The 16,162-nt window shown below is 39.1% G+C and overlaps 1 protein-coding gene across 2 annotated transcripts in view; it reads right to left on the bottom strand.

Moving 5' to 3' along the window:
- Positions 1-16,162, bottom strand: part of LOC121512126 (cadherin-2-like) — a 128,484-nt gene that overhangs the window by 65,132 nt on the left and 47,190 nt on the right. The gene's annotated exons all lie outside the window — the stretch shown is intronic.

Below are 16,162 nucleotides of genomic sequence, written 5' to 3'. Positions count from 1 at the left end.
TTTCAAAGATGCCGTTAAGCTCTTTAAGATGTTTTGTATCAGCTTTAAGATACCACACATTTCAAGCCTAATGGCAGGAATCCTAACAGTTTCAAAGGATGACATTGAACAGATGATGAACTAAAACCCCTGTAGAGTTCTTGTTATTTTAACTAAACTGTAGTTCATTAAACAGTAAGCACTTAAAGAGATGAAAGCATTATGGATGGCATAACAATTTAAAACAGCCAAAAACAACCCTATACTTAGGGTTAACAAGGAATAAAAGCGAGTGAAATATTAAGAGGAAGTGAAAAATGTTCCAAACTAAGGTAGACAAAAAATAAATAAAACCAAATAAGAGGACAACGTCACTTAAAAATTAGTTTTAAGAAGTGATTTAAAGGATGTTACTGAGCCTGCATGCCTTATCTCCTCAGGTGGGTCCTTACAAAGTTGAGGGGCCCTGACGTAATTTGCTCAATCACCTTTAAGCCTTGGCTTTGGAACAACCAGGAGGCTCCCATCTGAGGATCTAAGGCTGCAGTCTGGCTCATAAGGGATTAATATTTCTGATAAATTGCTTGGAGCCAGGCGTATATGTGCCTAATAAGCAATAATTAAAACCTAAAATCAATTCTAAAACTAACAGAGGGCCAATGTAGGAAAGTTAAAATTGGGTTGATGTGATGTTGTCTGTTAAGACCAATGAAAAACCTAGCTGCTATAATCTGAACAAGTTGGAGGACAGAGAAGGATTTATGGGTAATACCAGTTAAAAGGGAACTGCAATAGTCCAGTCTGGAGAAGATGAAAACATGAATGACTTTTTCCAGATCTGATTGAGAGAGCATATTTTTATTTTGGAGATGGTACATACATGGTGATAACATGATATCAGAAGTGTTTGAATATAAGCCTTGAATGACAAGTTGCAATAGAAAAAAAGCACACTTAGGTTTCGGGCAGAAGGTTTAATGTTTAAAACAAAGTCACCAAGGTGGCTACTGATGGAAAGATGGCGATGTGGATTGAGTAATATAATTTCTGATTTTTTCTTGTTTAGTTGTTTGATGATATGTCCAACAAATTCTACACAAAATTGTCCCCTGTTGTTATGTTCTTCAAATGCTTTTACTATGAAAGAGCCATACTAGAAAATTCAGGAGAGAGACTCAACTTAAAACCACACTGATTTAGTCACACAATACAAACGCAGAGACGTCTGAGAGCATCTTTCTGAGAAGACTGAGTTATAGTGTATCACTAGATGCATTTCTCTTACAGTTTATCCCAAAATAAAAGTGATATTTCTTAAATTTCAACTAAGTAAACTTGTGCTTTGAATGTGTTTCCATTGAAGAGAGTTTTGGGCATGAGCCTCATATTTCTGTTGAGACTCTGCTGCAAGGAAGCTCGACATTTAAAACCTGTTGCGTGTTGGTACGGTTATGATTAAATCTACAGCAGTTTTCTTGATCATTTTGAACAAAAGCTCAAGATAACAGATGATAGTTCAGACGCAAAGTCTGTAAGTATGGCAAAAACCACGTAAAAGGGTGTAAGTATGATAGGAAAAGTCTTGGACTGAACTGGTCATGTGATGTGTAAACGCGGAAAAAGTGTTTCCATTGCACTTTTGTGATATATTTCGATATCGCAATGTCTGAAAAACCTCATGAGAGCGTAAAAACTTTTAGCGATATTTTCAATTTTGATATTTTCAACAAGGCCCTACTGCCCACTTCTACTTCAGTGTAAGTCAGTGAATATGTGGTTCACTGTAGTTTAAGTGCACTCTGATCTGGGACCGGGCCCCTAGTGTGAAAGCCACCTTACAGTACCAAACAGATGCAATAAGGAACCTGTATGGATTAAACTGGTCCCCAATGAGGTGAGTTATTATTATTATTATTTTTTAATTTTTTTTTACCTAACGACCAATCGATTGGTTGGTGTCTAAGTGCGATTTTGGTTGACCAAGTTTTTCTTTGGTTGACTACAGGCCTAGAAGCTACTAGTGACAGGAAAGTTCTGTTTACGGTCAGCAATTTCTTCATTTGATTTTCTATCAAGTACTTCAAATTCCCCGAGTCTCTGTTGCTTGAATACTTAGCATTACTTGAGCATAGCATCTCTTGTTAACAACTGAAGCCCTCCAACTAAGAAATTCTCTCCAATCCACCATTTTCAAAAGTACCTGATATGCCACGATTGGCAAAATGACAAAATATTTATTTCTTTAAAGAGCCTTTAGAGAATAATCTCAGTGATAAAAAGCATTACTAGGAGGTAAAGTCAAAAACAGTATGCTTGAACGGCAAAGTAAAACAGAAGACATGGAAAACCTGGCTTTCTTTTAGATGAGCATGAGAGGAAAGATCGATGGACCTGGCCAGAGAGACTTTAGCCTGCCTGTAAATCCCGAAGCTGAGGCAGGATTTGCAGAAGTAAAACCATAAACGGGCAGAAATCAGGCCGGCTTTCAGCAGGAACAGCGGGGTTCTCTCTCTCTCTGCAATTTTCTCCTCTCCATTTGTTTGCCAAGTAAAGACTACCTTTGACGAGGAAATGGCTTTTTGTAAAGCCTGGGGGGGGGGATGTGACTCCGTTTCACCGGAAATCATCCTAAGTTTGTGAGCAGTGTGATTTGAGCAGGCACAGCACACTCATGCAGAACAAAGCTGTCAACGGCAAATGTCAGCTCATCACAGTCGGCACATTAACAACAAGTCAGTGCATTCTGAGAGGCTTCTTCCATCTCAGCTGGAGGAGGGAGAGGGATGAAGGCTTAGGCTTTGGTTTCTGTCCAACTGATGGAAAATCTAACCACAAAGAAGAATGAAAAAGACACTTTGATAACATTTCAAAAGAAATGCAAAAAGTTGAGATGCTGGCATTATGCAGGAACTACAGAACAGCCTTATTCTTTTTTAAAAAATGTCTTCAGAATGCCAGTCGAACACAGCCTCCGTTATCTCCACCTGCAAGTTTGCATTAGCCAATAAGAAATGGTTTAAAAAAGCTCCTAGTGCCCAAGGTTAAACTACTATTTTTCTACTTCTTCCATTAATAAATCAACCGCAGTCAACATAATTTGGCTTTTTTGACAAAGTAATGTCAATTAAACAAAAATATGTAATGTAAAACAAGTGCAGGAATATTCCCCCCATTTAAAGTGACTGACCTGATTCAACAGAGGTCCAGCCAACTGGTGCTGGTAGTCTCACCATTAGTGAGAAATAGGGATCACCTGACTGCACTAAATGTGTCTCAAATGATTGTAGTATAAAGACACCTGTGTCTGGAAGGTCCAGTCACTGTTTCATCAGTATTCCTGGCTACCATTACAGCATGATGACAAAAGAACACCCAAGCAACTCAGAGAAAAAGTCACTGAAAAGTATGAGTCAGGATACAGATGGATACTGAAAACAGAAGGAATATGGCACATGTGTAGATCGGCCTAGTTTGGCTCATCCTCACAAACTGCAAGGAGGAGACTGGTGAGAGGGCACCAAGACACCCATGACTACTTTGAAGAAGTTACAAGCTTCAGTAGTCAAAGCTTTACGGGAAAGTGTCAAAGAGCTGGAGAAGACTCTGACTAAATCTGGACTCAAGTTCAGAGACTCCATAATCAAACAAAAGAAAGCTTTTTGGTCTGATGAGACCAAAATGGTGCTTTTTGGACAAGGGGCAGCACATCACCACAAACACACCATCCATGGTGGCAGCATCATGATGCGGGGATACTTCTCAGCAGCCGGCCCTGCAAGACTTGTAAAGATAGAGGGTAAAATGAATGTAGCAACATACAGAAAAATCCTGAATTGTAGTCAGTCTGCAAGAAAACTACGGCTTGATAAAAGATTTATTTTCAAGCAAGAGAGTAACCCAGTGTACGGAGAAAGCTTCACATAAATGCTTTAAAGACAATGAGGTGAATGTTGTGGAGTGGCCGAGTCAAAGCCCAGACCTCAATCCAACAGGGAATTTACTATTTACGTCTGATCCCTGTGCAACCTGACAGAGGTCGAGCAGTTTTGCAGAGAAGAATGGAATAAAATTAGAAATCTGGTTTCAGTTTGACATCCAAGAGGTTCTTTTTGTATTTTTTTAAATAAAAAAAAGCCAAATTATATTGATCATGATTGATTTCTAAAATCATTACAAGGGTAAAACATCCAAGGGGGTGAATACTTTTTATTGGAGCGATCCATCCTCCTAGTAAACTTACATTCAGCTTCCTTAAATCTGTTTACTGGATCAAACATAGATAATACCAAAAGCTCTTCTAAATCAGTATCAGTGTGACCATGCTATCAGTTTATAACACAAACAAACAGTCTCTAAACACATGATGCCCTCATAGAAACCATCCCTAGGCTGCCCCCTCTCCTCCCTTCAGCTGTTACATCCACCTCTCTCTCCAACGGTCTCTTCTAGCTAGGAGTAAATGCTCATACATTATACATAATCCATGGTCATGTTCAAAAATACTGATGCTGCTGTGTGATGTTAGGGCTGTCTGATCTTACAACCCCCTACCTGTGATGTAAAGGGAACTGGAGCAGAAGTACTCACAGCTTTCAAGTGTTGCTGGCTCCGGGTTTAACCTCTCCTAACAGGCAGCAAAACACGACGACATGACCTGAGATATGCACAGCCAGCAGGTGGAACTCCTGCTGGTTCAGCAATGAAAATAGGAAGAGGAGAAGATAAATCAAAGATAGCGTTTATTTAGGGGCACAGGTGTCCCAGTGGTTAGGCGGCCTCTTATGCACATGGGCAGTTCATGTTCAAGTCCAACCTGTGTCCCCTTTTCCAGTTTCATTTGCCACTTTTTACCCTTATATTCACTCTGCTCTATAAAGGAATAAAAAGCCCCAAAATAAATCAGGCACCTGAGAGTCAGCAAATAGAGGTTCCACCTCTGTGCCTTCTTAGAGTACTGTTCCATATTAATGCAGGTGGAAAAGCCTTTTAAGGCTTATTTGGATTTTAGAAACACATTTTAATCAGTGATCTATTAAATAAATGTGCCAATGTTTTTGTTAGCATGTTTTTTGATGACATCAAGTTGTTTCCTGTGAAACAGTTTTTCCTGTCTGTATATTTAATCCATTTTCCTCCTCACTTCCACAACATTAATCTTTTCCTCTGTTCTGAAGTCGTTTTGAGCTGCCAAAGGAAGCTGTCTGTTTATCATTATTAGCCAACAGATTTCCTGCATGGGGAAAATTGAGGATGTTGTCCCATGCTCTGAAAGGTTGAGTCCTTAAATCATCTTCAGGATGGGAAATCAGTCAAACAACAGCACACTCAAAAGTTGACTGCAATTAGCATGCACACTGTCTCCTGTAGCCCACTTCATTAAGCCACTTTTCCAGTGTGAACACTCTTAACCCCCCAAAACTGCCTGGAATACAAATAGAGCCCTGAAACCTGAGAAAACAGGATTAGTTCTGTACTTATTATTCTTTTGGTTTTCAAAATTAGCAGCTTGAAGACCCGCTGATTGACTTTTCCGATGAACTTTGGTCAACAATATTTGTCACCTGTGAAGATGCTTGCATTGGTAAAGCTAAGCCCACAAAGCAGCTGTGTAAGCTACATTGATATGTTATCTACGTAGCTACATTCATGCTAGCTTTAGCTAAATTTGGTAAAGCTCGCATTTCAAAAACTTACTGAGCTATATATCAAGAAAATACATAGCTAATGTAGCTAAAGCTGAGCTCACACAGCAGCCATGTGAGCTACATATCTATGTTATCTATATAGTTAAGTTATCCTTGGCTACATTTTCTAAAGTTCATATTGCTAAAGCTTATTTAGCTACAGATAACAGAACTACAACACAGCTGATGTACCTAAAGCTAAGCTTAAAAATAAGATCTGTAAACTTCATAGATACATTATCTATGCAGCTACATTTACTTTAGCTTTAGCTGCATTTGCTTAATCTCACATTGCTAAAGCTTACTTAGCTATAAATAAACTACATAGCTAAAGTAGCTAAACCTAAGCTCACACCACAGTTATGTGAGCTACATATCTATGTTATCTGTGTAGCTTAAGTTAGTTTAAGCTACAATTGCTAAAGCTTACATAGCTAAGGTTACTTAGCTATAGATAACTGAGCAACAAAGCTAATGTAACTAAATCCAAGCTCAGAAAGCAGCTACATAAGCTACACAGATATGTTATCTACGTAGCTACATTCATGGTAGCTTTAGTTACATTTGCTAAAGCTCACATTGCTTAAGGTTACTTAGCTATAAAAGAAAGAGCTACATAGCTTATGTAGCTAAAGCTAATTTCAAAAAGCAGCAATGCAAGCTATATACCTATGTGAGCAATTGTAGCTTAAGTATGTTTTACCTACAATCGCTAAAGCTTAAATTTGCTAAGGTTACTCAGCTACAGATAAGTATGCAACATAGCTAATTTTACTAAATCAGAGCTCAAAAAGCAGCTACATAAGCTACATAGATATGTTATCTAGGTGGTGACGTTTATGTAAGCTTTGGGTACATTTGCTATAGCTCATGATGTCAAAGCTAACTTAGCTACATTGGCTGTTGCAGTGATGTTAATCATGTAGCTAGCATAGCTATGTTAGCTTTGGCTACATTTGCTAAAGCTCATGTTGTTAAAGCTAACTTAGCTACATTGGCTTTGCAGTGACGTCAATCATGTAGCTAGCGTAGCTATGTTAGCTTTGGCTACATTTGCTAAAGCTCATGTTGTTAAAGCTAACTTAGCTACATTGGCTTTTGCAGTGACGTCAATCATGTAGCTAGTGTAGCTATGTTAGGTTTAGCTATATTTGCTAAAGCCCATGTTGCTAAAGCTAACTTAGCTACATTATTTTAAACAGTGAAGTTAATCATGTAGCTAGCGTAGCTATGTTAGTTTTAGCCTAAGCCAAAAAGGTTAAGTGAGCCACTGTTTGTGTAAGTAGGGCTAGGACCTCTCACCTTTTTCCCAACTTTATTTATTAAATGTTACTTCATCTGTAATGTTTTTAATAGGGTTATTTCAGGAATGGAACAGCCAGACTTTATCTATTAATAAAGTAGACTTTTAAAAAATATCTACCGGCAAACTACAACACTTCCTCTCTGAGATATTTGGTGTATCAGATGAACGGTCTGCAGCCAGACCCCTCTTGTTTCTTTGCTAATATGGTGCAGCACTAGTTAAGAGTTGATTAAAACGTATTTTTATATCATAGTAGAGTCTGTTTTCATTTTGAGACACATTAGTGGCTCAAAAGGACACTGATAATTTGCATAATCAAGCAAAAAGGCTTATAGCCTGAGAGAGCTGTTTAGTAATGACAGAGGCATATTTCCCAAAAAGCCCTCCCAATCTTGAATCTGCCACACAAGTGTAGCTTGATCGATACACTAACGGGATATGATCGATATCTTTGCTGGAGAAATAGCTCATAATAGAAGTTCCTCTCTGAAAAGCCCTGCAGGGAAAGAAAGACACACACAAAATCTCCTCCTCACACACACACATTCAGTGTATATCCCTGTTACAAGCCTGATAAAGAAGATCTAGGAGAAACTATTGACAGATACAGACGCAGAGAACGGCAAAGAGCAATAGATGAAAAAATGATCCAAGTGTTTAAGATTTGATGGACTGAAGCTGCCCGTATTCTTTAATTCTCCATGTCTCAAAAAGTGATAAGAGTAGTGTTCTCCACTGATTCTGTCACATCAGAATAAAACCCTTGAAAAGAAGACATTTGGGCCACAAAAAGACACCAAAAAATCTCTAATGACACCCGTATGAATGAAATGGTTCAAAGAGTTAGAAGAGCCTCGGGGCTGGAGAGAGTGATTCACAAGTCTTTGAGAAGTCTCCCACAGAACTCTTCAATTATTTCTCTGGTCACATATTTAAAGGAAAAAACATCTGATGAACTAATGTGGACGAACTAAAGTCACTCAGGTAATAAGAAAAACAACGCTTAGAGCACATAAAAATTATCATTCTTTTCAATACAGTAGTTAATATCCAATTTGCAATAGTCAAAATCATCACAATTAGATATTGAAAAAATAATGTCAACCCTAGTTGATCTAATGCATTGGTTATAATATAAAATGATTTGTTGCTTGTGTTTGTTGGAAAATACATACGATGAGGAACTTAAGGAATAATAACATATCAAATTACAATACTGGGGAAAAAAAGTGCAATTTGATTATTTTCCCAAATCGTTCATCCCTAATGGAGAGACAGACAGAGCTAACCTGTGATGCAGCCCCCTGTGTCATTGCTACTTTAACATTTAGCAGTAAAACTCAACAATCAGCAGGAAAAACAACTTAAAGCAGTGGTTCTCTACTGGTCCAGCCAAAGGACCCACCACCACCTCTGTGACGTGAACTGTCACCCAAATTTCTGAAATTTTTAAAATCAATATATTGAAAAATGTAGTTTGGACCTTGGATGGAAGAAAAAAAAACATGGCTGAACATCGAGACAGACCAAAACTATAGGAGGACATGCATGCAAACATTTCATTTCAGTCTTTTGCCTCTATTAAGATCTCAAGAAAACAACCAGAATGTATTCCCTGCTCAGCAAAACAGAGTAAAACTAGAAAAGCACTCAGAGAGCGCAGACCTCCGCCATTAGCCCTATCTCCCAGTGAAGAATCCTTCAAAAACATTCCTGGATCCAGACGGTGATCTGGATCACTCCCAAAATCTAATCAGTTCTTCCTTATGCCATTTCTGACATTTCCTGAAAATTTCCTGAAAATCCATCCATGACTTTTTGAGTTATGTTACTAACAAACGAACAAACAAACTAACAAACGAACAAACAAACTAACAAACGAGGAAAATAACCCAATTGGGATTTTTCCCCCCCCAATATTGCGATTGTGATTTGATAACACGAATATTCCTTAATTTTCTTTTATTCCTAAACAAGGACTGAACAATTCTCTACAAATATTGAATTATGATCAGATTATTGATTGATTGTTGCATTATTGCATTATTGATTGATTATTGTTGCATTGATGGGTTTTTGTCATTCTCAAATTAAATAAGTACAAGTACAAAAATTAACACCGTAGAATTTTTTGAAGACTATTCTGAAAAAAGGCACTTGATTTGTCATGCAAAACATCTCTGCTGAAAAAAATGTTGAAAACTGTTTTTTTTTTTCTCCAAGATTTATTTTTGGGCCACAGGCCAGATTTGAACCCTAGCTGCCTGCGTACATGGTGAGCCCCTTAAAGGGGACATATGCAAAAATCACTTTTCAGGCATTTCTAACAAAAATATGTGCCCCTGGCCTGTCCACAATCCCCTCAAATACCAGAAAAATCCATTTCCTTTCCCCCATCTCTTTCTCTACCTTTCAGAAAATGTGTGCTAAAACAAGCCGTTCTCAGATTTTACCCTCATGATGTCACATGGGGAGTATGCAGGTTTGGTTGGCCCTCCCCGCTTAAAAGAAAGTTCCGCCCTTCTCTCCTGATCTTCCTTTCAGCTACCAGCAGAGATTCTGGATAGCTCAGTGGGTTACCCTGCTGACTTTGGTCTGGGAGATTGATGGTTCAAATCCCAGTCAGGTCCTTAGCTTTGGATAAAGGTGTCTGTAACATCACGAGTCCTACATCCATTTCCTGGGAGGGGTGTGGTCAAGGGCAGAGTCAGACAGCTCATTAGCATTTAAAGCCACAGAAACAGCTCGTTCTGAGAAGGGCGGAAACAGAGGAGTTTTTAGACATGCAAAAATCCAATACTGGAGTGTTTTTACAGTAACAAACTCCACAGGCATGTTTTGAGGACTCCTGAGACTGATATAAATTTGTCTTAAAAGGGTAAAATATATCCCCTTTAAACCACTTGACCATCTGCGAACCTGAAAACTGGTATTTTGACACAAATTTCAGGCCAAATATTGCACCTTCTGGGATTTGAAAACTGCAGCAGGCCATAGTGCGATTAAGTCTAATTTTGATTAATTTCCCAGCCCTAGTTGGTGACCCACTGAAAACGGCCCTGTGACCCACTATTGGGTCCTGACCCACCAGTTGAGAACTGGTGGAGTCACAGAAAGCCTGTGCATAATGAATCTATCTGTTGAGCCATGCTCTGAGTCAAATAAAAGGATAATAATAATTTTGTAGTCTTTCACAGAAAAGTCGGTCCAGAAAGTTCACACCAGTATCAGATCGGTACTCGTTATCAGCAGATAATCAATATTCTGGTATCAGGAAGGAAAAATGGTACTGGAACATCTATTAATGATTAATCTGTAGTGATGACATTGTTTCTTGTCCACACAAATAGTGACAAACATTGACTAAAGCCAAGACAGAAAGCAAACAGTCTGTTGTGTCTCAATGGGCCACTTAGGGTCAACTCGGTGATCAAACCTCAGAGGATTGAACCCATCTAATCTGACTGATTTAGGAAGTGACTGTGTCTGCTGATGAAAGAAGCACAGAAACCATTAAACCTGTCAGTGTGCTGGCTTTGAAGGTTGATCAGTATGTATGCATACTTTAAACATAACAGGGTAAAATGTCAAACAGAGAGGAAGCTCCAAACCAACAATCCTGTGACATGATTCGGAGGCCCAGATGTAGCAGTGCTTTGTAGCTTTTTAGATAAAAGGAGTCAAACATTTACATAAATGAACTAACACAACTGAAGGCATGTGTAAACCAGCGAACACACAATAGGCACACACATAAACGCACACACACACATGCGAGCAAAGATTAAAATACAACAAAGAGAACTAAAAGGATTAAAGCATCACGAATGAATCTTCCAAAACAATTTTCTCTTTGCTGAATACTCACAAAGATGGCTGAACTTTGAGCCTCCCAGCATTCTTAATGTATGCATGTGTGCGTGCTCGTCTCATAGTGGCAGCTGCGTTTTGCTAGATAAACTCTGTCTAGGAGCGAGGCCAGAGGCCAACTTCTCTCTCCTCTGTCAGACGAGCCCATGCAGAAAGGAGATTCAGAGAATTTCATTTCAAAATTTACATCATGCCTGCTTCTGTCAACAACTTATCGACTGCAAGATATAAAAACTGACTAATCTGTGCAGAGTATAAGTTGTACCTGCTGGAATACAATATAACTGACCCAAAAGGCATGCTTTCATTGATGCCTCATTTGTTTTTGTCTCATATGTCTTTTCTTTTTGAGCCCAATGAGGGTCATTAAGTTCTTCAACAGAAATGACCTCAAGGATGAACAATGTGGAGCACCCCCACCCTGAATTTAAAACCTCTATTTCAAAAACACTCTCTCACTGGTTAAATGCTGCGATTTCTTAGCACCACCCTGGTTTCTCATGGCAACTGCCCGGCTTTCTTCTAGCATCTGCCCCTGTTAACACAGCCTGCGTTTTTCTCCGTGAGCAGGGCTGCATCACTCACCTCAGCCCCCTCCTTACACTGTGGAAGCGTGCAAAATCAATCAGCCATGGCCCTGAAAGAGCAATATGTTACCAATAAACACATGCAATGCAGAGAGAATGCTGAGCTGGTAGTCAGACAAAAAGAGTCAGTCCTCTGCAGTCCTCTTCCTGTGTTACACACTGCAAGAGTATTACCATGTGAAGACAGCACGGGGCTGATAGATGAATCACAGGCAATAAGAGCTTACAGCCTCTGAGAGGCCACGGCTGGACCACTATCATCACCTGCTGTTCACAGGTCTATCCATTTACTGACCCGCCATGTCTTCAGGCTGCAGAGCAGGCAGGCTTAATGCACTTGGATATGTGTTGAAAGGAAAAATTTCCTCCGAGATACAGCTCACGCTTGGCTGAAATTCTGCTCACGTTGTGGACCGCAAAGAAAACAGGCATTTTCCACGGCTGCTAATGAAACATTATCTATCATTTAAAAGGAAATGCAATGATTGTAATATGCAACATGATGAACTGAAAGAAAGCGTGTGGATATATGTTGCTTCCTCTTTTAAATGAAGATGTTGGGCCACGGTTTTCGGTTCAGTTTCGGTACGTGTTTTGTGTGTAAAGAGAATTTTTTTTCTCCTGAAAGTATCTCTTTATTTTGCTTGTCAGTAAAAACAGCATTTTACAGTAAACAAATTCTAGTATCACTGGTGTACTGGATAATATAAAACTTTTTTTTTTTTTTTTTTCAATAGATTGGTGGATAATATGTCCTTTATTCAGCTATAAGCCATAATCACCATAATCGCATTCAGGTCTATTTAGAAATGTTTAAACTAACTCTTCTTTTATTGAATAGGCTATCAACGCTTAAACACTATTAACCTTGTCTAACTCTGACTCAAACTGTACATTTTAATGCTCTACAAATCAAACCTTTCATTCCAACAGTCTACTACATATTTATTTTACTACACTATGCACTCACTGCCACAATTATAATAATAATTAAAAAAAACCCATTTTGATTATTATGAAAGTAGGCTACTTTAAACAGTTTACGACAGACTGAGGTATAAAGAGCTGCATCAATAAAATGAAACTATTTCTCATCTTCTTTGAGGACATCTGTATTTAAAACACTCAAAAGAAATTTTCGCCAATAACACGTTAGCTGTAATTTGAGAAATAGTTTATTTGATTTTTTTGTGTGCTTTTTTTTCATATGAGCTTTGACAGTGTTGGACATGATGCACAGATGAGCATTCACGTAAATGTGTGTGTGTTGGTGAGCGAGTGTGTGTCTCTGCTCTGTGCTGTCAGTTAAAATAGCAGGGTGCATTTAAATGAGGCTAGAACTGTGGTTTTTGGAGCTAACAGTGGACTCTATGGCGCTGAAAGAGAGTTTGGCTAAGTTTACCGCTGCAGTATACAACAGCCCGTCACACTTAACATGTTAAGCTTCTGATTGATGATAGCACAGCCAACAGCTGATGGATGTGTGATGGTGAGACTAGAAGGAGACATGACGCAGCGCAGAAACAAGTCGAGCCGCTCCCATGTCTTGAGTTTGGGAAGCGTTATATCAGGATGCTTATGCTGTCTACAGTTTTCACTCCCTCGTCGTTGTATTTGACAGCCAAACCGAAATTAACCCACACCGCTGATTTGAATGAAGCTGGTGCTTCTTCAAATGTCTCAACTCCTCCGCTCGTTTTCTATTTTTCCACTTAAGTGTGAGAGCAGCAGCATGAACCCGGCTCCAAAACAGTGTGAGAGGGGCTGTGTGGGTGGAGCAACAACATCCCTATGACATACTGCTCACTAATCCCTGCTTGCATAAATGCTGATGCACCATGCTTCTGCTGCTATCTTAACCTCCTCCACCCCAGCCTTCTCCTTTATAGCATACAGCTTGTTGCACCTTCATATTCAGATTCATGCTTAATTGCTTTTGAACTGTCTTTATTGTATTTAGTGCACATTGTCATAAATGTTTCTGTCCATATGGGAGTTTCTAGCCATGTGCTCCCTGGAGAGTCAAAGATGCAGCTGGACTAACCCAGGGAGCATCTTTTAAGCAGGGCCTTCTCCGCCAAGTTAAACTGTATATCCATTTTGCAATGACAAGATTGTCCTTGACTAAAATGCCTTTATTTGTGTCTATATAAAACTAATTTCTAAATAAATTGGAGGTGAGTAAAATAACTAAAACTAAAGGGAGTCACTGCAACCCTTATGCCAAGTAATACTACAGAAGTGATACAGTATGGAGGTAACAGTGACTGCTCCTGCTCCCTGTGCTAATACCACCATGCATTTATGTGTGATATACCATATGTACACTTTATCATGTTAAGAGCAATAACATGCTGTATTTTACTGCATCATGTTGCTTTTCCTCGTGCAGCGTTTTGTGTCATGGCTCTTGGAATCATGCTGCATCTTGTTGTGGACCATCAGCATAAATTAACACAAGACATGGAAATGCTGACTTGCTCAGAGATATAAATCTGCTTTATGAATGTGATATAAATCTAGTTTACAATGGATTTTCCATTTAGCACTCACCCCCACACACCCACACAGTCTGCAGTGCGAGGTGTTTTAAGGAAAGCCTCATCTTAACCTGAGCTCCCATCTGTTATTTCTACATTGTTGGACAGACAATCAATATCTGCAGCGTAGATCTGTGACAACTGCTGATTGTCCTGCTGGACTCTCACAGATAAATGAGCCTAACTTCATTATTCTGCTTCATCTAATTGTAACAGCGCCAGTATGGAACCACAAAATAGACCCAGGAGAAATCTGACTGGGCACTGGACCTGTGGTAACAAAGTATGTTTCCAATTCAATTTTAATAAAGCTATTCCAGGAACCGTCCGTTTATAACAGGCCAAAAGGAGCATGCCAATTACTGTGCAGGTGAAATATATCTCTAATATACATCTTTATATTTTGCAAATCATTTGACAGGCTGCAATAGATTTTGCAGAATTTGTTTTTGCCTTTAGAGGATTTTTATCCACATGAAATCAGAAGTAATTTAGTTCAAGAGCCCCAAACGCCCTCGCAGTTTTCTCAGTAAAGAATCTCAGAGAATTACATCCCCTGTGTTAAAACAGAGCATGGCACATTTTCACAGCAAACAATCTAGACTTCTAAGCGTTTAACCTACAACAATCAGTGTTCGCATCAAGCATTTTTTACTGTTATGTTCAAGGCTCTGATCAATCCCAGCATTGATCTGCCTCTAATCACACTTTACACACACATCAGACATGTAAACAGACTGATAGATTAGTCGAGTGGCTTAAAGGAGCACACAGCAGCCATGTTGAGGCTGATCCACCCACCAAGCTTCTCATCATTGATAAACAGGCACTGAAGCAGTGTTACTGAGGATGTGGAGAGGAACCAGCACAGCAAGATACAGCACACAGATAGACGTGTTTTCGCATGTTTGAACTTATTCAAAATAGATCACTGTACAAACGTAATATTTATTGAAGGATTTGTTTTGCTTTTCTATGCAATAATTAGATGGCAGATCTTGAGAAGCCTGAGATGAGTGAATGTGAGCTTATAAAGTACGGTCAGAGAGCAAAATGAGGATGATGGAGGAGAAGAAAGCAGGGTCAGAGAGCAAGATGGTGATAATGTAGGAGAAAAAAGCAGGGGATATGTTGGATTGTCTTTGGGTTGTGAAGAGGAGGAGGGACAGAAGGCAGCGGTGAAGAAAGTGAGACAAGCAGATTAATTTTTGCCAGTTTCCCAGGATTATGGCCTGAGAGCTCATGAATAAAGACAGGGAGACAGGTATTGGCCTGTAAAGTAAGACCCAACAAAAATGGCACCCAAACATAAGGAAAGCAGGCCGTTTCCAAATGACCTTCAATATGCAAACTCAACTAAAGGGTGTGAGAACACAAGAAAAGACTGGCTTATTTATAATAAGTGTAGAGGAACTGTACTGCATCCTATGATTTTTGAATGAGCTGACAGAGTCATCCAAAAGTTTGCTGGAAATTCCAAATTATACAAGTGAATTAAATATGACCAATATATATATATACTGCACATTAATACAGGGAATTGTAGTATAAAAACACATTAAAATGCATTGAAAACAAAGCTACATTTTTTGCATGGCTGGTCAGCTAAGGGGGGCCCTGTGTAATTTTCTTTCTAGGGGCCCAGATTCCCTAGCTGCACCCCTGGACCTGTTGCATCTGTGCATGAGCCTCCTGCTTTATGGGCTCAGCTAAACTGCAGAAAACTTAGTCGTGGATATCATCCAAACATATTTGCATGTGACTAATATTATTTTTTGTCTGTTGCTTGTTTTGAAAGATCAGAAAATGTATCCATGTCATATGCTGCAGTATCACTTCATCAAATTCACTAAATGTTGGACATTTTTAAAGACAAACTATGTTTACATACAGCATTTTTACTGCAGCATCAATGCATAAAATGATTTAACACATTGTGTAGAAAATATAATTTTGCTCATGGCAGAAAATTGAGAATTGTGCATTGGTTAGACACAGCATCCTTCTCTGAGATCGTTGAAACAGTCTGGCTGTGTGCAGCTGCCACATTTTACAGCAATTCTTTTTCATATTTGTATTTGAAATTGTTTGCAGCAGTCTTAGTGCTAGTTAAAATCTGGGGAACATGTCTGTCTGCATCACAACAAAAGGAGAAGGAGGCTGGACGTGGGAGGGCAAAAAGAGTGGAAAGGGGAA

This window comes from Cheilinus undulatus, linkage group 7 (genome assembly GCF_018320785.1).
Source record: "Cheilinus undulatus linkage group 7, ASM1832078v1, whole genome shotgun sequence".
Lineage (NCBI taxonomy): Eukaryota > Metazoa > Chordata > Actinopteri > Labriformes > Labridae > Cheilinus > Cheilinus undulatus.
This window is presented reverse-complemented; position numbering and strand designations above follow the sequence as displayed.